The sequence below is a fragment of the Tachypleus tridentatus genome, chromosome 4 (genome assembly GCF_004210375.1).
Source record: "Tachypleus tridentatus isolate NWPU-2018 chromosome 4, ASM421037v1, whole genome shotgun sequence".
NCBI classification, from domain to species: Eukaryota; Metazoa; Arthropoda; class Merostomata; order Xiphosura; family Limulidae; genus Tachypleus; species Tachypleus tridentatus.
The window spans coordinates 69,001,050-69,024,391 of record NC_134828.1 but is presented as its reverse complement, the minus strand read 5'-3'; the positions used below and the strand labels follow the sequence as shown (position 1 = coordinate 69,024,391).

General features: G+C 32.5%; 1 long non-coding RNA gene across 5 annotated transcripts in view; it reads left to right on the top strand.

Moving 5' to 3' along the window:
- Positions 1 to 4,499: 4,499 nt before the first annotated feature.
- LOC143248362 (uncharacterized) overlaps positions 4,500 to 23,342 on the top strand; it is a 68,124-nt gene continuing 49,281 nt past the window's right edge. Inside the window, exons 1-3 of one of the 5 annotated variants that reach the window (XR_013026944.1) lie at positions 4,500 to 4,555; positions 12,028 to 12,089; positions 12,506 to 12,586. This is a non-coding gene — a long non-coding RNA (uncharacterized LOC143248362). The remainder of the gene's footprint in view (positions 4,556 to 12,027; positions 12,090 to 12,505; positions 12,587 to 23,342) is intronic. The other 4 variants (XR_013026943.1, XR_013026945.1, XR_013026946.1 and 1 more) reach the window with 4 other exon arrangements.

Below are 23,342 nucleotides of genomic sequence, written 5' to 3'. Positions count from 1 at the left end.
TCTTGGTGGGATCAACACGCAGATGGTCTGGTAGTTAGGACACTCAACTTGCAATCTTCAGCTAGCGAGATTGAAACTTGCTCGTGAACCCGTTCTTTTTTTTAAGCTATGGCATAGGACGTTATAATGCCACGACCAATCCTACTATTCACTGCCAAAGAATGATGTAAGAATTGGCGATGATTACTGTTGACTAACTGCCTATCCTCTTGTCCATCGCTTGAAAATTGAAGTTGAGTAGCGCAGATAGCCCTCGAAGGGCTAGCTGTACTTGAAATTTAACCAAAGAGAAAAAGCAAGAAACACAAAGCTCACTAGAAAAACAAAATTGATTTTGAAGAAGTATACACTGCCAAATGTATAAAAAATTTCTCAAAATAAATACTATCACAGGAAGCCTTGCAAAGAACAAAAATGAAAAATATGATTAAGATATTAAAATTAGCCCTAAGAAATTCGTAATCAATAAAATGAGTTGACAACGGTCTTATATAATAAATATGTTTTAGTATAAAACCAGAGGCAATGCAGCTAGTCATCACGACCCACCGCCAACTCTTGGAATACTCTTTTACCAATGAATAGTGGGACTGACCGTGACATTATAACGCCCCCACGGCTGAAAGGGCAAGGAAGCAAGTTTGGTCGACGGAGATTCGAACCCGCGACCCTCAGATTATAAGTCGAACGCCTTAATCCGCCTGGCCATGCCGTGCCTGTGTTTTTATAAGAACACGAACTAATCTTAAAACACATTTAAAATAAAGTTGAGTTAGTGACACAGAAGGAAGAATGCTGTAAATATATGAACAGTCCTAACACTAATGGTGTTAGAACTTCACACCTAAGGTTGTTTTGATAATTTGTATTGGAGTTTGTTCGATTTCAATTATATTTCTAAGTAGTTGGATTTCGGTTTATTTATTGCATAGACTTAATTTATTTTGGTGAAATACTGTGAATTCTCCAGACGTAAAATCGAGATATACGAAACATTAATTTATAAACAGGATCAATAACTAATTATTTATATTTTGGATCACATCACTTATTGTTAAATGTTTGATTTGTATTAAAAAGTAGACGAAAGAGCTGATTGGTATTATTCTCTAATAGTGGGTTTGCTTTAATTGTCTGGAACCGTCAACGTATGTCCATAATATTTGTTTTAAATATATGCCAGCTTAACAATGTGAGTATCTTTAAGAATTCAAAGTACTGGACATTAAAGAATACAAATTAAATGTTTATCTTGGATATACGTTGAAAATTATTTAGAAGTAATTCCAGATTGCGATAATTAAAGGTAATTTCATGCTAGTTTTTATCATATCATGCGTTATTTAAATTATTTTAGATGTTTTTTTTAAGTTGAAAAAGCTGTAACTTACTATAATTAGTATAATACAACAGATATGTTGGCAGTATCATTACAGGTTCAGGTATACCCTGATGTGCTCATTCTGTGAATTCGAAGACTCATCCAATACTTTGGAACTTTGGGCGTGCTATGAGAATGACAATGAAATCTCACTATTCGATGAAAAGAAGTAGTCAAAATATTTCAGTGTAGTATGACTGAATAGTTACCTTTAATATATTGTAGCAGCTAAGATGGTTAAGACATAAAGAAATAATATATTTCTTTACTTCAATTGAAGACAGTTTAAAAGCTCACAAGGAAATTAAAGTAAATTTCTATCATTAAACGTCTGATAATTTATGGAAACATTTCTTGAAAACTTAAAACACTTAAGGATTATTTTTCTATTGTTATTTAGTGATTTTACAATAAACAAACTTATCGTGTTGAAGATCTTCAAAGAAACGTCTGGTTCTACAACATCAAACGAAATTACAAGAAAAAACTTGGGATATTTAGAAACCTCTTAAAGCTCATTGATAAATATTCAGGAAATCTATTTTCGCTAACAGATAGGTCGACCTGCTTGTTTTTACTGCCTGAGTGATTTGTCCAAATAGAATGTGGATCTTTGCAGCTAAAACAAACATTGGAGTCTTTAGAAACTCAGTATTCTGCATAGTGTTTGTACAACTGTTCATGAAAAAGCTCTTCCTTCGCATCTTTTCTAAACTCCTCTTACTTCTGTAACACAGACATTAGAATGCTTATACAATAAGCAAGAACAATGTCTCTTCTTCTTTTATTATTTTTATCGTTACCGCATCTCTTAAAACCTGTACTTATCTGATGCTAATCTAAGCATTAAAACTATCATCCGAGCACTTACATTGATGTAATCCTACATTAAGCTTAGAATAAAATAAACAAGATTTAGTTATTCTAAAAATAAAATACTAAGGAAAGTAGTTGTTGTTTTTGAATTAAGCACAAAGCTACACGATGGACTATTTGTGCTCTGCCTACCACGGTTATCGAAACCCGGATTTTAGTGTTGTAAGTCCACAGACATACCGCTGAGCCACTGGGGGGCGGGAAAGTAGTTATTTGACGGAACTATTGAGGAATATGCTACTTACAAAGCTGAAGACCGAATGTTTTTTTTTCTTTTATTTATCATCTGACCTAGGTTAATTAATGTGTATTACTACATTAAAATATCCCTGGTAATGAGAGTTGGTAAACTCTCGAAACTTTGGATCTACTTTTTAAAACACTTTTGGTTTTGGCTATTTCATGTTTTATATCAACTGCTCTGGGAGTTTTATTTAATTATTTCTCAGTGGTTTCAACGTTATTCATTACAGTTTGTTTGAAGGTTGTTATGCAAAATACAATCAAGATTAATCGTATACGTATAAGTAAATCTGTGTTTATTGTAAGAACTGGAAAAGGTTTTTAAACACATAATAAATTCATGTACCTCAATATGAAAATATCAGTTAAGTGTTCTGATTTAAACATAAACGTTTCATCCTGATTCATAAGTGTTTATTTCTTGAAAAAATGCTCTCCACTGGTACAGTAGTATGTCCGCGAACTCACAATGCTAGAATCCTGGTTTAGATACCCGTGGTGGGCAGAGCTCAGATATCCCATTGTGTATCTTTGTGTTTCACTTCAAACAAATAAACAAAGTTGAAAAAAATGAATGATCGCCTTAAATACAAAATATACTTGGAAGAAACAATTAGTTATTCTACAGTTATTTATAAAAGTTTAAGGTGATGAATAAGGCGCCTCTACATGGCCAGGTGGTTAGGACGCTCGACTCATAATTTGAGGGGAGGGTTCGAATTTCCGTCAAACATGCACGCCCTTATAGCCATAGAAGCGTTATAATGTGACGGTCAATCACTCTATTCGTTGGTAAAAGAATAGCCCAACAGTTGGTAGTAGGCGGTTATCAGTAGCTACCTTCCATATAGTCTTATTACAGTGTTAAATTTACAACGCGAAATTCAAACAAATGAATAAGGTAGTCCTTACTTTTATAATTTTCTGAGGAAACCATCTTATGTGGCACGTATTTAAAAAAAAAAAAGTATTATTGAACAAAAATGCAATGTCAGCAAAGATTTTACTAATAATGCATATTCAACAAAAAAAATATATACTGATTTTTATATATATGGGCCCGGTAAGGCTAAGTGATTAAGGCGCTCAACCAGTAATCCGAAAGTCACGGGTTCTACTTCCCGTCACTCCAAACACGCTCATTCTATCAGGCGTGAGGACGTAATAACGTTACGGTCAATCCCATTATTCGTTGGTAAAAGAGTAGCCCAAGAGTTGGCGGTGTGTGGTTAAACTAGCTGCCTTTCCTTTAGTCTTACACTGCTAACTTAGAGACGGCTAGTGCAGATAGCCTTCGTGTAACTTTGCGAGAAATTCGAAACAAAACAAAATACTCTACAGGAAAGAAGAATGTAATACAACTTAGTAACTACATTAGCATAAAATGTTGAAATCCATACGTTAAACAAAATCTTAAAATTGATACATGTGTCTCATCATTTGTCCATTATTGTTCCACATATATGTATATATCAGGTAAGTGGTGGTACTGCCTATATAGAGATGGCTCAAATTGTTTATCGAAAAGTATCATAAATACCTCCTCAATAGGTCATCAAAATTTTACAATACTCTGTAGTTTTTTCTTTATAGTAATATCTATCTTATGATTGAGTCACAAATCTGAGAATGTCTATAGAAATCATATCAAAAAGTTTAAATTTCTGATTCCCCTCTTTCACTTTGTTTTATATGGTAACTCAAAAATCAAAACAATGCTGTCAACCAATCTTCCGGACATGAAATGGAGTATTCACTTTTTTAAGTATTATTAATGAATGCTCATGATGTTCTATGAACACGTAGGTCCAAGAAGTCTTGATAAAAATGAAATAGAAACCTTATAACCCGAGCACTTTTGAAAGGTGGACCTTTTATCTTCAGGGGAAACTGGGAGTGGTAATGTGATTGAACGAGTGATATATATAGAGAGAGTGTTTAATGACATCATGGGGTCATCCGGTTTTCCGGGAATTGTTTATTTTTCTGTGTACTGTTGTGAGTGTCTCATTTCTGGTGCAATGTAGCCGATGGCGAGAGTGTGTGTGAAAAAACGTAAGTAATATTTAATTTTGAAATTATTTTTATTTTTCTGACAGAGACAAAACTAACGACCAGAGGTCACTTTTTAATAAATATTTAATATAATTCTTCTGTAAAGTGGGTTATTACTATTTCTTGAAGTTATCTTTATTTCAAAATTTTGGTGTTTCTTTAAAAGGCTTAAGTACAGGGTGAAAGAGGAATTACCAGCCAATAATAGATAAGCAAAAATGCTATAGTTTGGTCTTCATTGTATTTAGAAATTAGTTATCAGTACAACTTTCCTATGTCTATTGAAACATTGCATTAAAAAAACACAACAAGGAAACAAATGAAGTAGAAACTTTTCAACATCGAAAGTATAATATCAATTCATGAAAAAGAGTGCAAACAAGATAGTAAAGATATCATTTCTGTCATTTGGATATCATTCTAATGTCATGTCTGCTATCTTGTTTGCATTATTTTTTGAAGGATTGACATTAACAAACCCTACATTTACTTCATTTTCTTGAAGAGTTTTTTTCTTTGCTTTTATATATACATATAATTTTCAAGTTCTTATGCTAAAACTGCTTAACCCTATTTTAACCTTCCAAAAAATTGGAGCAGGGATCAAGTCTTTGAGCGTCGTTTTTCTCACCAAAATATGTCATAGCAAATAATAGCAAACTTTAGCAATAGCAGAAAAGTTGATTAACCTTACAGCATAAAAGCGTTCGGTGTAATATTACAGCATAAAAGTGTTCGGTGTAATATTACAGCATAAAAGCGTTAGGTCTAATATTACAGCATAAAAGCGTTCGGTATAATATTACTGGTGTCAATTTTTTATAACATTATAAGATACTTAATTGTGGGAAACTAACAGTAAATAACTTTCCTTTTAATATGTTAACAATTATTTTAAACTGTATCATCGACATGTGTAGTTAATAAAATGAAAAGAAACATCAACTTCTTGCAATGTATGAAAACGAAGTCGGTACCTCATGGTAGGTACTATCCCTTTCTAGTGAAGTGGATTAGTTGCAATAAATAGTTGCTGATTCTTAAATACATTTTATTTTGTGTTTATTTTTACACTAATGTATTTGTGTGTTTGTTTAAATAAATTATGATTAATAATATTATTTACCTACTTGGAAATACAGATTCTTCTGTACTATATTAGTTACTTTTTAATATTAAAATGTTACTTAATCCGATAATAAATTTCAGTTATTTTATTCACATAAAATCAGAAAAAAGACGATATTTTAAATTATTTTAAAATACCATGAGTCATTACAAATACCTGCATTTGTTTTCATTTTCTGATTTATAAAAGTTAAAGTAGCATACACACACACACACACACAAAACGCTTTCTGTTCACTCAAGAAAAAATTACTCATAAAGATTTTGTGCCACCACTATTTTACATAAGTAATTTCAGCAACTTCAAATAATTTACAAATGACTTACTATTCCTTTAATAATAGTACTGTATTTTCATAATACGGAGAAGATGATTATTTATATTTATATTTAACAGGATTTTTAAATTCACATTTTAAAATATTATTAAAGATCAAAGAATTAAACATTGGTGAGCCACTTTTTCATTTACGTCAGCTTTTTTTTATATATGATAAAGTTAGTTCGTAGCAGGAAGGAATTTTGTGAGCCTGAATTTCCATGTCATATGTGAGTGATTTAATAAAACTTATGAACTGTTACTCAGTTTTCGTTGCCTCAGGTTTCTTATGGCGGTATACCTTCTTTAATATTTGAAAAGAGGATAAGAAAGGAAAATCAGGTATTCAACAGAATTGAAAATCTTGCGTCATCAATTTCATGATTATTATATTTTGTTGTTGTTACGAAGTATGTTTTCAACTTAACAACAAATCAGAAGTAAACTGCACACACATCTCTTTTTTTCTGTGAGCACATCTGTATGCAAATCATTATTAAAATCGAGTTTTTTTGTAATATAAACTTTATTAGGTCGAAATTAACTATTGGTCACAAATTGATTGAACTTCAATGTGTAATGGTTATTGACTGATAACAGTACGGTATGACGGTTCTTGTCAGTTCCGTCTCCTTGAGCCTTTCCAGGACAGTTATGAACAATGTTATGAAAGACAAAAGGTCGTGTCAGTGATAAAAGTAGAAGAGATTATCAACAGGTCAGGCCAGTAGAAACTTTAAACTTAAAGAATAACCTATTTCACATTGATCCATTACCCAAGAAGTCAATAAATGGAGGTCAATATATATATATATAATCCAATGAGAATACCAAGGTCAAAGTGTCAACTACGTGGTACTTGGAAGGCCAAGATTAGTGTATTGAACAGTGAAGACATCATTTGAAGCAATGTATCGCAGCACGCGTTGTATTCATCCAATAAATAAGACTGTGTTTGCGAATTGTGTTGTCCCAAATGCGAAAGGTAATGGTGGAGACGTAACGGTTTTGATGTTATTTCATTATATGGACTACATCCTTTGGTCATGGTGAAGGAAGAGATTAATGCCGCATTTTATATTGACATTTGGAACAACACTATACTACCAACTTTCATACATTTGTATAATGTGGGTTTTTACATCTACTGCGCGATTTTACATATTACTGTATCCCTTACAAACTGGTTCGAGAATAAATATAGTCAGAAACTGCAGGGCAAACCCAGAGCCCCAACTTGAAACATAATTACTTAAGGACCACGATCGACAGGAAGCGTCCTTCTTTTAAATTGGCTTTTGCTAAAAGAGGAATGTCTACCTTATGTTTCATTTGGTACAAAGTGATAATGATTGGGTCTGAGCTGATTGTTGCCAAAGGCGGACCAAAACGTTATTAGAAGTATGTCGTTATTGTCTCTCGGAATTCATAGCGTATACTGGAAAAACTTCTACATTTTGATAAAATGGTTAGAAAAAAAAACGACTTTTACACTTCAGGTAAATTTTATTGTAACTGACATTTTGCTTTTTTTTTTTCAGTTTTATGTACTAGCTCCGAAGAAACGTCGGTAAAATAAAATTCATCTTATAATTACCTAAGACGTAAAGGTTATTTTTCTAACCCTATTAAAATTAGAATAAACGAATATGAATTAACGACCTTGTATATTTGCTTATTATACGAATACTTATGGCACTACAGTGATTTTATTTTGTAGGATGAATATCTTGTGATATTACGATGTGTTTGAGTCATATAATAAGTATTTAAACAGAATTATTCCTAAATCTATTTCCATAAAGCTTTTTTTATATGATTCTAATATTTACTACCTAATTGTTATAACAGTTCGAGGCCCGGCATGGCCAAGCGTGTTAAGGGGTTCGACTCGTAATCCAAGGGTCGCGCGTTCGAATTCCGGTCGCACCAAACATACTCGCCCTCCCAGCCGTGCGGGCGTTATAATGTTACGGTCAATCCTGCTATTCGTTGGTAAAAGTGTAACCCAAAAGTTTGCGGTGGGTGGTGATGACTAGCTGCCTTCCCTCTACTCTTACACTACTAAATTAGGGACGGCTAGCGCAGAGAGCCCTCGTGTAGTTTTGCGCAAATTTCAAAAAACAAACAAAACAAAAACAATATAACAGGTTGAGTAAAAATGTTTACTGAGTTAAATAATTAAACATTCACACTGAATCGTAACATTTTATAAAGATATTCGTTTTATAGCAAATAACAAAAACTAAATATACTTTACTTTTTTGTAATAAATGAGATAAAATACACACTTACTGTCACAGTTAAAACACAGTTAATGAAAAGAAATTCCTAGCATTTCACACTGGACTCTTCAAATCATCTAATTATCACAATGTATGTTTAGCGCGTAGTTCAGATTACATGTTGGTTAAGCTTTGAAGATCGTATACCATTATGAGCAGGTGTTATTCACGATTCTAATAAAATTATACTTGTGTAATCTTATTCTCTTTTTTACTTTTTGTTCAGAAAACTATCTAAACAATCAGCCAAGGAAAAGCAAGCGCATATCTAACACAAACACGTTCATAGTTACAAGTGAGATAACAGAATAGAATTCCATTTCAATATCTTTCCATCCTTTCTCCTTTGGCTTGGTGACTTGCCTTGAGGCTTATAACGCTAAACTTCGTAGTTCGATCCTTTAGGATAGAAACAGCTCACTGGGTAGTTTGGGGCCAAAATAAACAACCAGACTAGCTGCTTCCCTTCGTCTCCTGGGCCGGTACGGACTTAAGTCTGGTTAAGTTTTTCTATTGTACTTCTATACAAACTGGCTCGAAAGGTTTTTTTGCAAAGTTTTCTTGCAGTTATATCTTGTAAAAACCAATATTTTTTGAGTAAATTTATTACATCTTCACTGTAGGCGTTTCTGACATGACATAACATCCTATGGACCACCAACAAAAATAATTATAAGATGAGTAGTAATTTACTAAAATACAAAAAACTGTTTTTGTACATGCTTGCTTTATGTGAGGTACTTGAAGTTTGTAAAACGAACTGTAAAAAAAATCAGTACACTTTATAACTACAGCGGACATGACCAATTAATTGAGAACTGGGAGCATTACTGTATTAAAAGAAAAAATATATATTCATGACTTGCATCCAGTGCATTTTTTATTTGATAATTGTGCTTTTTCTTTAAGTAATAGATAACTGGTTTCACTTTATGAACATTAATAATACTTAAAAAACAACCCGTCTGTAACCGAGATATGGTAGCAAAAATACAAAAGTGTCTAACTCAAAACTTTTTCTCTTTCACCACATATTCTGATTTTTTGTTTGGCTTTTGTTCTCGAAATGTTTTAAGTAAATATCGACTTGTGTTTTACAAGGACCATTACGTTTTTGACTGACCGTCAGAGCTTTTTAAATGATAAATGACTACAGAGTTTTGTGGCTGATCACAAAGTGCCTAATCTACGAATTGTAGGATTCTTCTCACATGGCATCCTTCCAAGGCTATCACAGACAGATATAGATTTAACCGCTGCAGAAAAACACGCGTTGTTGTGTTTGCAAACATAAATACTTATTTATTTCTTCGTGCTCGTTAAACCTATTTATTTGACTTAACAACTATCCAGCAATAGCTAGCTTGTAGTGGTCTTACAAACACAAATATTCCTAGAATTCACAAATCTTATGCTTTACTACTTAACCCTAAATGGCTTTTTTTCTGGTTATAGCAAATGTAAAACCACCTAGAGACCGCGTTAACAAATGCTAACTTCAACATATATTCAGAGAGATTATTTTTCCTGGAATAAATAATATCTTAATCTCACGAACAACTAACTCTTTGTTATAAATAGCAGTTTTTCTTAAACAATTGATTTTATATCTTATATGCAATTAACAGACACCAACAATTTTTACTTATTTACGGAAGTGATATTTATTTTTAAGGCGTTCATGTAATACTTACAACATACGAGCTATAAGTTATTGTTATCATTATCTTTATAAATGGAGAAGTTTCAGGAGACTAACACTTAAATCATTAATCAGAAACATTACACTAGGAGAAGTATGCATAAATAATATTAATTTCGAATTGTTGTTTGCTTGTTTTGAATTTCGCGCAAAACTAGTTTAGAGTTATTTACGCTAGCAGTCCCTAATTTAGCAGTGTAAAACTAGAGGGAAGGCAACTACTCATGACCACCCACTGCCAACTCTTGGGCTACTCTTTTACCAACAAATAGTGGGATTGATAGTAACATTATAACGCCCCCACGGCTGAAAGGGCGAGCATGTTTGGTGTGATGGGAATTCGAACCCGCGACCCTCAGATTATGAGTTGGGTGCCTTAACCACCTACTCATGCCGGGCCTCGAATTATTATTATTGCCATGTATTGATTCAAGACGTAGGCTTAGCATTTTAGCACTCTAGTTGTCCCTTTGGCCTACATCGATTTTGGAAAAATGAAAACACTGTTTATTTTTGTTGTATTTGATATTCACTTTGAAGAGCTCAACAGCTATCTATGCTGTTTTTTACAGGTTCTTTTAGTTGGTTATCCTCAAAGGACTGGTAGGTGACACGTATTTGATCAATTTTTCAGTACGTCGAACTTGGGATTTACTGAGAGAATAAAAACTTCTTAACATTCTGCGCTTAGTTGCACAGAAATTGTTATATCCACTGTAGCTGCGTGAATTTAAAGAAATGAAGCTCGGATTCGATATATAACGTTCAATAGAGCAAACAAATAAAACAATGTGAAACAAAGAATATTATCGATCATGGACCGCGTGTAGTCCAGTGGTCAGCGCGCCTAAGCTATCAATTCGAATACCAACTGTCGCAAAATTTGGGAACGTGGTTGTGCTATAAGAGTAACTGTCAAATCCCAATATCAAGTCAGGCAGAAGTAATCCAAGAATTCAAAGTAAATGTTATTCACTAACTGCCTTTTCTCCAGAACATTGGTCAGAACTAGGAACGACTATGCGCAAGTAGTACTTGCGTAGCTTTCGCTAAATTTTGGAACAAATAAATATTTATGTTTCCGAAATGAATTTCAACGCTTTAATATCACTTAGTTAAAAATATCTGCATTAATAAACAGAATATTATCCTTTTAAATCATCACACAGAAACACCTCACTTAATAAAAATAGGAAGTAGGCCATAGAATATGAGAATATGACAAAGTTGGCCACTAATTTCTTAAAGAGGAGTTTACAGTTGTTAATTACTATTGGACTTGTTGCATGTTATATAAAGGTTTTAGCATTTACAATAGACCATTTAATGGTATAACAGAAATGAAGAATTCTAAATTTTGTTATTTGTTGTTCATTTGCTATTTTAGTTTTCAAGCAGCGCATGTTTGGTTAGAATACAAAAAGTGACAACTGTTTGTCTTAGAAAATTCTCGGGAGAGTATATGTAACATATATAATAGAATTATTCGAGTTTATGAAAAGGGAAACTTTACATTTTAGACTTGTATTGGACCTTGGGTAAAAAAATCTCTACTGTTCATGCGCTAAACGAAACCAAATAGAATTTATCAGATTCTCAAAAAGACAGAATGCAAAGTTATGAATAAATAAATGAAATCCGTTTGGAGCAATTTCGCGTGGAATAGAAGGGTAGAAAATGGCACTCTCTATAAAGATTCCACAATCCTGAAAACAATACATTATTAATGAACCTGTGAGATATCGTCAATAGCTTTTAGTAACGTAAAAATAGAATAAGTACAATAAGAGTTTTCGAAGGAGTGAAAACATCGAGAGTTTCTAATACCTTATAATTAACGGGTGTCATCAGGACCGGAAATGTTTTGACCAAAATAAAATTTATATATATATACAAAAACCAAAAACAGTCGCGAGGTGATATGTTGCTGCAATAATGTGCTACTTTATAGTATCTATCAACACGAAGAAAAGCCAGTGTAGACTTTTCGTGACGAACTATCCCTCCAAAGATAAATAACGTTTTATTTCCTTTTCAGATTATCTGCTCTTACAAGACAATGACGCACTTTGGTAAGCCTCATTTGCTCAACAAACTACTGTAAGATCCGTATTTTGATACGTTTATTATTATTGTTCTAACTCATATTTCATTCAAACTTTATACCCATTCTATAAACATAATGTTCTAGTGACTAAGCCTCAAGCCCATTACCTCAAATGTTCTAATGACCAAACTTTAACCCCACTACCTCAAATGTTCTAACTTAGTGTTCTAATGACCAATTTTTAGCCCAACATCTCAAATATTCTACCTTAATGTTCTAATAACCAAGCCCACTATCTTTAATGTTTTACCTTAATGTTCCAATGACCAAACCCACGACTTCAAGTGGTCCCAAATAAATTACCGTGATTGAGAAAGCATTTTGTTGACTTTTTCTAATGAAATTATTTTAAGCCCAAAGATGAATTTATTTCTGAAAAAGTATATCATCTGGTTGTTTCTTTTGTTAGAACGTAACCAAAAAGCTACACGTTGTAAGTCCGCAGACGTACCTCTGTGCAACTGGAAGGGGGATTATATCTTTAATTTAAGTAAGTGAATATAGCTAAAATATATGTATTATACAATAGATAATTCTTCAGCCTAAAGATAAATAAGAAATGTATAAGATAGAAACAAAACTAATAAAACTTCATTTATTTGTTTACGTCCTTGCTTTTCTCTGTCTATTTTCAAATCACATTACTATTTCTAGGTATTCTGTGACCCTAAATGTTATTTTTCTAGATATTTAATTTATAAATTGGATTATTTACTTTTATATCTTCTTAAGAGTATTTATCAACAAAATATATGAAAACAGGTTAATTATGAACTTTATCTTACAATTCAAAACTCGACATGAACAAAAATGTATGCTTCAACATATCATGACGTTTTTATCATTCGAAAGTTTAGCATCTGAAATTATTTTAATTATTACCTGATACGTTTAGTTTTACTCCCGACGATAATTTACACATATCGTTGATTCAAGATTTTTTTTTTTTGCAATCTCGCAATAGGAGAAAATAATTTTTGAAATCTTCTAAATATCATTTAGAGATGAATGTTTTTAGCTCTTTGATCACTTTTATAGTCATTTTATCTTTTCTATTGACCCCGCATGGTCAGGTGGTTAGAGTGCTCGACTCGTAATCTGAGGGTCGCAGATTCTAATCTCCATCACACCAAATATGATCACCCTTTTAGCCGTGGGGGCGTTATAATGTGATGGTCAATCCCACTATTCGTTGGCGATAGATGGTGATGACTATCTTCCTTCCCTCTAGTCTTACACTGCTAAATTAGGGGCGGCTAGTGCAGATAGCCTTCATCTAGCTTTGCGCGAAATTCCAAAACAAACAAACATTACTGGTGATCTGTTATTTAATTATACATATTTCGTTTGTACGTGCCAACTTATGATCGTGAACGTTCTATATTCTTAGTACAAATATTGTTGTAAATTTTAACCACTGGTTTCTAGTGTGTGCATAATTAATGAAAGTGTTAATTGTTTCTTATATTTTGTTGTGATGGGTTTTTAGATCTCCTTTATAAGAGATTTTGTAAATATAAGCAAGCACGTTAAAAAGGGATATAAAAAGGTAAAAAAGTTATATCTCATAAAAGTATACGAATACGTCAAGAAATAGATATATATTTTCGCCATGGAGGTTCAGCATGGCCAGGTGGTAAATGCACTCAACTCGTAATCTGAAAGTTGGGGTTCGAATCCCCGTCACACCAAACATGCTCGCTCTTTCGGCCGTAGGGGCGTTATAATTTGAGAGTCAATCCCACTATTCGTTGGTAAAAGAGTAGTCCAAGAGTTGGTGGTGGGTGGTGATGACCAGCTGCCTTCCTTCTAGTCTTACACTACTAAATTAGGGACGGCTAGTGCAGTTAGCCCTCGTGTAGCTTTGCGCGAAAATTCGAAATAATCCAAAGCAAACCCCATTCAGTGTCTTCTCTTCATGATTTACCCTGAAGTTAGACGTTAATTGTTTTTTGTGCCTCTCTCGTTTTGTTGCTGTGGAGAGATTCCACTAGTTGTTGATGTTATCTCTAGCTTCTCTGGTGGTGTAGCTATTACCCTGACTGATTTACTTCTTAGTCTCAGAGTAAGTCCAAAGAGTCCAATTTAGATAGTTTAATTTCAATGCAGGGACTTTGTTCATTGCCAGCTCTTCTAGAGGCTTATCTAATTCTACATGAACAGAAAATGTTAGTAATTTACTGACTCTTAGATAATACTAGCTAATACAGCTTAATAAGGTCAACTCGAACATATAAACTCAAACCATTTTCTAACTTTGGCATTAAAACAAAACTCTTCCGTTGTACACAATTCATAATCTCACTGGAACAGGGAATGATTAGTGGCATAAGGTACTGAACTTCACAGTTCAAATAAAACTAAAATAAGCAGTGATTATTTGTGCTAGTCAGAAGTCCAGATTTCAGCATTTTGTGTACTAGTGGCAACTAACGTGCACTTGAATGGTTTTTCTCAATAATGTAAAAAAAAAACCCATTCAAGTACACGTAAGTCTTATAAGTAAAGTAATATGAGGCAAGAAATTGGAGAACCTCTTTTTTATTTACTAACAAACAGTTACCCGTTCTGCAAAGTAGCTTATTTTCTTTTCATGCACATAAACATGTTATCATCATAAACTGTTTCTCGTGTCTCCTATGTCAAAAAAACGTCACACGGGACGAGTTCATTTCTCTTAACCCCTCCAAGCACAACTATAACCATATCGATATCTAATTAATTATACTCATAAAATCTACAATAAATATAAAATATAATATTAGAAGTGCCAGAAGGGAAAGCGCAAGGCATTTTATTGTCTCATGTTATGTTTTAATAGGCTAAAAGCATACGCATCACATATATTTTATTACATTGAAACGTTAAGTTTTTAATGTTACACAATTTTCCAACATCTGCTATTGATGAAATCAAGTATTTAAGTCACGTGTCATACCAATGTCGTATTTTCAGACACTACTAAATGACTATTGAAATCACTACAAACACTATTTATATTAAACGTTTTTATTTGCTTTTTTTGTTATTTGATGCTTAGTTGTCTTTTTCCAGCTTTGTACAAATTCATTGTTTTACTCTCATATCTCTTTTAATTATTCTCTATCGTACTGTTTGAATTATCATTTGTATTTGATTTATTTATACATATATAAATAGCTAGATGTTTAGTGTAAATTCAAAACAAACCATTACTCATAACAAATTTAAACTTTATAAATTCCACAAATGTATACTTCAATAAAAAGATTAAAATCATGCCATTTTCAACAAATATACAATTGTATCTCAAAACGGCTGGTATAGGTATTATCACTTTTATTGAAAGCAGAGAACAACGTTTCGACATTCCGAAGTCATCTTCATGTTAAGAAAGAGAGAGTTTGAATGTAACCGTTGACGTACACATGTCTTAGGGACGAGAGTATAAACGGGTACGGGATTGTAGGGGGCGTTGCAGGTGGATGTCAGGTTATTAATTAGTATAGGTATAAAGGTGATAATACCCATTACCAGCCGTTTTGAGATACATTTTTATTTCAAGTGATTTTTCTAGTCATCAAGAAAGATACAATTATTGTGGTTCTTGCAACTTCAATTGTGTCTGATAGATGGAATGTCCTCCATACTATTGGGTGCTATTATCACAGAGATCTTACTTTCAAGTTATGAGTAATGGTTTGTTTTACCTTTTTACTAAGCACCTTGGTTCTAGTTTCTGTACAAATCGTAATCACTGTTATCTAGTGTCGTGTACATTGCCTTATATACAGTTTACAGCATCGAACCTACTTTATTTGCTTATATTCGTGAAACGTTATGCTAAGGTCCTGACCTATTCTCCTTTATCCTTTTTTTGACCTTCATTTGTCCACTTGTTTCTAGTCCAGCTAGCTATTAACCAAGAATTAAAATATGTTACATCCCCGTATGCAAAATTTATTTGGAATAACTCAATTTTTTAATTTGTCCAGCTTCTAGAAATTATTAATATTTATATCATAAGAAATGACGGCGTGAAATAATGTAATTCTTTTATCACGTTGTTGGTGTATGTGGTTTAAAATATATGAGTAACTTCTAATCCTTTACATCTAACGATAAATCTACATAGGTTACAATATAACAAAGGATTCATATTCTTTTGAAACACCATTTTATGAGACACATTTTCTAATATTAAAATTACTATTTTAGGAAAACGTTTATAATACAATTCATTAATAAAATGTGAATATTATTTTATTTAAAAAACTTTACTTATAAAGATGAAATGATGATTTTCAAAATAAAAATGCCAAACCTTTAAATAAGACTACTTTTATTATGTGTTTATTTCGAATTGATATTTATAACATCAAACAAAATAAGAAAGAAACAGAGGTAAACATAAACAAAAATAGATTAATTTTGAGTACGTGTAAATGCTCGGCATGGCCAAGTGGGTTAAGGCGTTCGACTCGTAATTTAAAGGTCGCGGGTTCGAATCCCGGTCACACCAAATATGCTCGCCCTTTCAGCCGTGGGTGCGTTATAATGTGATGGTCAATCCCACTATTCGTTGGTAAAAGAGTAGCCAAAGAATTGGCGGTGGGTGCTGATGACTAGCCTTCCCTCTAGTCTTACACTGCTAAATTAGGGACGGCTAGAACAGATATTCATCGAGTAGCTTTGTACGAAATTAACACCAAAGCAAAGAATTACGTGGGGATTTAGGTTCTAGTGTTCATAAATATGCTAAAATTTTATGTTTTGTTATGAAATTTTTTTTTTATTTACATGGCTCAAAATTAAAATGGTTATCAAAATTTGTACTAAAATTTCTGTTAAATATATTATTTCGGAAGTAATTAAATACAGATCATTTTCCATAACACAGTGTTAGAAAATGCATTACTTATATATTCCCTGGTAAGTCTACATACGTATAACTCTAAAATCCAGGGTTCGATTACTTGCTGCGAACACAGCAGATAGTTCAATTTGAGTTTGCTTTAAGACAAACAAACAAGGGATCATTTCTCAACAAATAATATTAATAACGGCATGTAGGCTACTTGTTTTTATCGAATATGCCACAGTGACAGGTAGCAGTCTATTTTCAATTTACAGAGTTAACAAACATCTATTCAACAACTAGAAAGATGGATTGTGGGTAACATTTTGAAGTGCTCTTTTTCAGAACGTCTAGTACTATGCACTACTAAAAAACTATTAGCGTTGACTAATTCAATCATAAGTATTTGTTGATAACCTGAAGCAAGATGCCCAGTGATAAACTTACTTATCAGCTGTAGACTGAGCTAAGGTGTCATTGAGGATAAACTTCAATCTACTTGATAAAATAACTAATTAAGATGAAAAATACTCTCTTTTAAGTGGTATATTAAATATGTTCTACACAGTCTGACAGAAACAGCTTTAGAGCCCACTAGACACCAAATGCTCTCTCTTGAATTATATTAAAATTGTTGCCATAATTTTGTACTAGGGATCTGTTGTTTTCAATTAAGCACAAAGCTACTCAATGAGCTATCTGTGCTCTGCCCACTACGAGTACCGAAACCAGATTTTAGCGTTGTAAATCCGCAGACATACCTCTGAGCCACTGTGGGGCGCTAGAAATCTCAACTCTTTTGAAAAATGAGCATATGCATGAAGATATGATGTAACTGAATTAGTGCTAGCTATACAACTAACAGTATTCACTCCTTTTTCGTGTCTGGAATCACTCCATTTAATAACTGCATAACTATCTGACCATAATTACACATGATCTGAGCCACGGTGAGTTTTAAAGAGAAAACAGCGTGTTTTAGGCATCTTCTCCTCTACTGAATAATCAAGTTTAATACACGAGACTGTTAATGAAATTGAAGTAATTCTAAATTCCCTATGTAGTATACTATTCTTTATCTTCATTTTACAGGCATCTGAGTTAAAACTCAGCTGTTCCAAAGGCTACTCTAACCCTAGAAAGTCTTGGCCAAAAGCTGCTAATATTGCTTTATTTCTTTGTAAGATAGCATGAATAATGAGACAGAATCAAGCTTATGTACTCACTTCTAGCTTACAGAAATTGGAAAGAATATAGAATATCAAATCACTGGTCAAATATGTCTGGCGCTAACTATTTTAAACTGCATAGTACTGCGGTTTCATCAGCTGTCTCTTGTCTTTCGTTGCTGTCAAACACCTTTCGGAATTGAAACTACAAATACTCATTCCATTACAATGGTTATCCAAAGTAAGAGAAGACATTACAATTTACATCAAATTATGATTAACTTTTGGGCAAAGCTAGTTTACTATATAGATCAAAATAGAAATTTATCCAATAATTAATGTAATTCATGTTATGTACCTTTATGATTAGAAGTATGGAATGTTATAAAACACAGATTTTTAATGGTTTGAACGCTTTGAATCATCAGTTAGATACCCTCATCGTCAGTAATATTTCCAGACGTAACCCCAATAATGTTTCACTATGTTCAACCAGCTTACAAGTTTCAGATTAGCCATAAATTCATACAGTACGATAGTAATGAAAAATATTTTAATAATAAAAATAAATATACTATGTGCATAAATATTTTATCTCTTACTTTTAAAGAAGCTAAAATTAAAGAAACAATATAATATAATTTAAAAAGATGAATAAAAACTAATTATTTGCTTCATGTACTATCACCAGTTTTCTGTCCAAGTTGTTGTTTTTTTTACACCAATTCCTAAATTGTGAATATTTCTACTGAAACTATGTTTTTTGTACATTCGTATTTATAGCACAAACACTTCCGTTAATAATAATAAAGCTATGCAAAGTGCAAGAAAAACTATAAAAGGTTGATAGCTGAGGTAATGGCGCCCAAAAGCTTTGGAAATATTTCGTTTTGTAAAATCTATTAAACGCAGGTAAAATCTTGAAGACTTATAAGATATCTTCAGTGTGCAAAGATGTGGTACCCAGGTGCTTAATCACACAACACTTCTTCACTTATCATTGGCAAATGAGTGTGATGAAAATGAATTTCAGTATCTTTCACATTATTTGGTAGTTGATAGAGTGACTTACTGAATAGCTTGGAACTATGTAGGATGATTATTACGTTTCGTGTATTTGTTGTAATATTTTCCAAAAATGGTACACTTACAGTCACTATAATTTATATGACATCTATAGTTACTGCAGGTGGATTGACTATAACTATCTTGATGGCCCGGCATGGCCAGGTGGTTAAAACGTTCGACTCGTAATCTGAAAGGACATGATAATGTGGCCGTCAATCCCACTATTCGTTGGAAAAAAAGTAGCCCAAGAGTTGGCAATGGGTGGTGATGACAAGTTGCCTTCTCTCTAGTCTTGTACTGCTAAATTAGGGACATCTAGCGCAGATAGCCCTCGAGTAGCTTTGCGCGAAATTCAAAACGAAAAGAACCCAACAGTCTTAACTTCGCTCTTGCGTAATCTGAAGCATCAGAAAACTGGTTTTTAATTAGTGTTATGGTTGTGATAAAGGTCTAATAAAGTTTAACACTAAGTCCAAATTTTTCGTTATTTTATATTGTGTACTATATTGGGATGAGTTCATATACTTCCTTTAGTGGAATGACAGTAAGTTTACGCACTTACAACGCTAAAATTGGGGTTCGATTTACTGTAGTGGACACATTAGATAACTTAATGTGATTTTGATCTAAAACAAACAAATAGACTTCTCATATTTATTCATCGAGAAATTAAACCAATATGGTTTATGTGGCGATCGAATATCAGTATTGGGCGTAGTCTGTAGCCTATACGGTAACCACTCTCCAGTTACTAACTGGTTAATAGTTTGTTATTACCTATTAAAATAGGCTTAATTATTCCTACCTCTTTTTAACCAAAACAACGAATGGTTCACACTTCTACTAATGCCTTCAATAATCCATTCGATAGTCCTAGATCATAGTTTTTATGCACTTCGATTAATCAGTGTGAGGAATGTTTAATAACTCTTTATATTCCACTGAAAATTTTTCATTCACTTTGAGGCAAAGTGTAAAAGTAGCTAATCTTCACGTATATAAAATATATTTTTGTTACATAAACTAGTTTAATACTTCACTGCGCAAGTCCAAATTCGAACGAGGTTTCATACATGACTCTTAAAGCTAAATAACTGTATATGTATAAACCTTGTTTAATAAAGCATTTCATAAACTACTTCTAATTAAAAGCTATTACTAAACTATCCTGTTGTGTTATTTTTTTTTATATACTTCTCTACAAAGATATGAGCTTTTTCAATTTTTGTATTAATATTTCACGGCATACATATTATATATACACGTGGATTTTAGTTTTAATAGCTTCCTGTTCTACCTAGTTCACCTGAGAATACTGAAGAAAACACTTGAACAAAATTTTAAAAATTGGGTAATAAAGATAAGAGCCCGGCATGACCAGGTGGTTTAAGGCGTTCGACTCGTAACCTGAGGGTCGCGGGTTCGAATCCCCGTCGCACCGAACATGCTCGCCATTTCAGCCATTGGGGCGTTATAATGTGACGGTCAATCCCACTATTCGTTGGTAAAAGAGTAGCCCAAGAGTTGGAGGTGGGTGGTGATGACTAGCGGCCTTCTCTCTAGTTTTGCACTGCTAAATTAGGAACGGCTAGTTCAGATAGCCGTAGTGTAGCTTTGCACGAAATTCAAAACAAACAAATAAACAACAAAGATAAGAGCAAAAATTTACAAACAGGTAGGTAAAAAACAACAAAAACAAGCGTATTTTGGAATACAGTATAAATAACTACTGAGCCAAGCCTCACTTTATTCTTTTCTTCCTACTTGTGTAATCTGTTAGTCTTACAAGGCCTACGCATGTATATAACAATAAAAGTAAAATGTTTATTTCGAAATTTTTGTCTTATATCATTCCTTTTTAACTTTTTACCTGTTTATATAAATTTCTTTATTTTTTCACCTTCGTTTTATTTTCATCTGTTGTCTTTTTTACCCTTGTCTTTATTATCATCACTGATTTGAAAATAAGCAATATATATATATATATATAATTACGAAATATAATGCTTGTAAATATCTTCATTTCGTAAAAGAAAACTAAGAAATTTTTCGCTGCCTCGCTTTAACTGTACATTCTGGCATTTTTAGTTAATTGTATTATATACTATAAACATATATTAATTTTCTTGTATTGTTGTTTGTTTTCATCATGTGAAGAAATAAACTTTTTATAAAACAAACTATTATTATCTTCATGTGCAAACTTGAAGGATTTATTATTGATAAACTCAGAACTACATGAGCATTAGTGTACTCTTGAATGCTTACACGCAATTCAAAGCCAGAACAATGTCTAGTCGACATTAAATATATCATCTTATACAAATCTCGAATGGAATGTTTTCTCCTTTTTTTCCCTAGTTTAAACATGATTAAATATAAGCTGTGCATCGTTTACCACTGGTAAACGATATGTTTCTGAACACATAATATAAAAATGAAATATTAGGTACTTTTTATCTCTGTTTTGAACTTGGAATATTAATATTTAGAGGTTTTAACAAACATCTCTAGCATGTCGATTCGCGTTAAGGAATTGCCTACCAGATGAAAGTTGGAGTAATAACATAACATTTTTGAGGTAACAGATTTTTCTCTTTTCATTTCATGAGCATATTTTATCAAACCAAAATAATACTTTAAGTTTGCTGTTATTTTATTTTCCTTACGTGTAAGTTCGCGTGTTTGTTTTTTCTTAAGTTATTCACGCTTTAAGATTCCAAAAGGCCTATAATGGATTAGTAAGTAATATATATCCTTCCCCGTTGGTACAGCAGTAAATCTACGGATTACAACGATGAAATCAGCGGTTCGATTCCCCTCTGTAGACACAGCAGATAGCCCGATGTGGCATACACGAATGTATATTATTTTTCTTTTATGCACAAAAAAAAAACATAAATCACGTGCAAGGTTAGGAAGGCCGAAATAGGCTATAAAAAATTCATTCGCTTCGATCATGCATGTGTCTGTGACTGGTACTACTTCAGAAATTAATACAAGCCATACATCCCTAAACGTCTTTAGAACTGCTGTTGAATATCATTTAGATTTTAAAACGACCTAACATTGCTGACAAGGTAATAGATATAAGTGCTCTAACTATATTATTAGGTTTTTATGACCACACAAAAGTAAAAGTGTGTTCTATTTAGAGTTTAGCTAATACTTTACAAATAACTAAAAATTGCAAGGTTCGGTCTATGTACTGCATTACAATGTTTTTATATTGCTTGCTTATCAAATTCTATTTGTATATTTTTTTAATATTATACATTACCTTTAATGACCACAAAATGTGGAGTGGATAAAATTATGATTTTGCCGATATATAGAAGTTATTACTCTTTTATAAAAAAATTAATTTTTATAACCATGGATTTACATGTTTTCGCCTTTAGCCTTTCAGTAAACAGGAAATAAGAATCTTATCTTTATACAGTATTTTAAATAAAATAAAAAATACTTAGTGTCAGTGAACTCGTTAAAATGCCGATTATAATTCCATTAAAAGTCATATACAGCATGTATAATACACCTTTTAAACAATGCTTTCCATAACATAAAGTGGTAAATTTGTTTCTTAACTAAATTGTCTTGCAAGTTTATTGCAAACTAACATTAAGACTGTCTAGTTACTTTAATAGTTGATGTCAAATTATACTTTGATCAGTGTTAAGAAAATTGTGCAAAAACGCAAAATAATGTGTGTTTAATAACAGGCCAAACAAGATTTGTCAGCACACTCTCGTAAAGATCATTAACTTACTATATCAAAAACAAACCAGTGTCAGGATTACTATCTCGTGGGGATAATTTGTTAAGTAATATCACTTTATCTTTTTTTGTTTTTAAAAAAATACTCTTTCTTAAGCAACGACAGTATTATTTGGTAAATGCAGGTGCCTAACTAGTTGCAATTTGATGACTCATAAGAACTGTATCTCACTAAAGTACAATGTTTTCGAGTCGGACCGAAGCAAGTGAATGATCTGGACTAAAATACATTTAATTATGATTTCTTGCGTAACAGCAATGTGTTTTTTATAAGGGACTAGATAAATATCTCAAATCAAAACCAATAATCCTTAACAAAACCGCATTGTAGACCCCTCATAGTACATAGTTCAATTAGGGTCAACACTCTGTTGTGACCATAAATGTAAATTTTA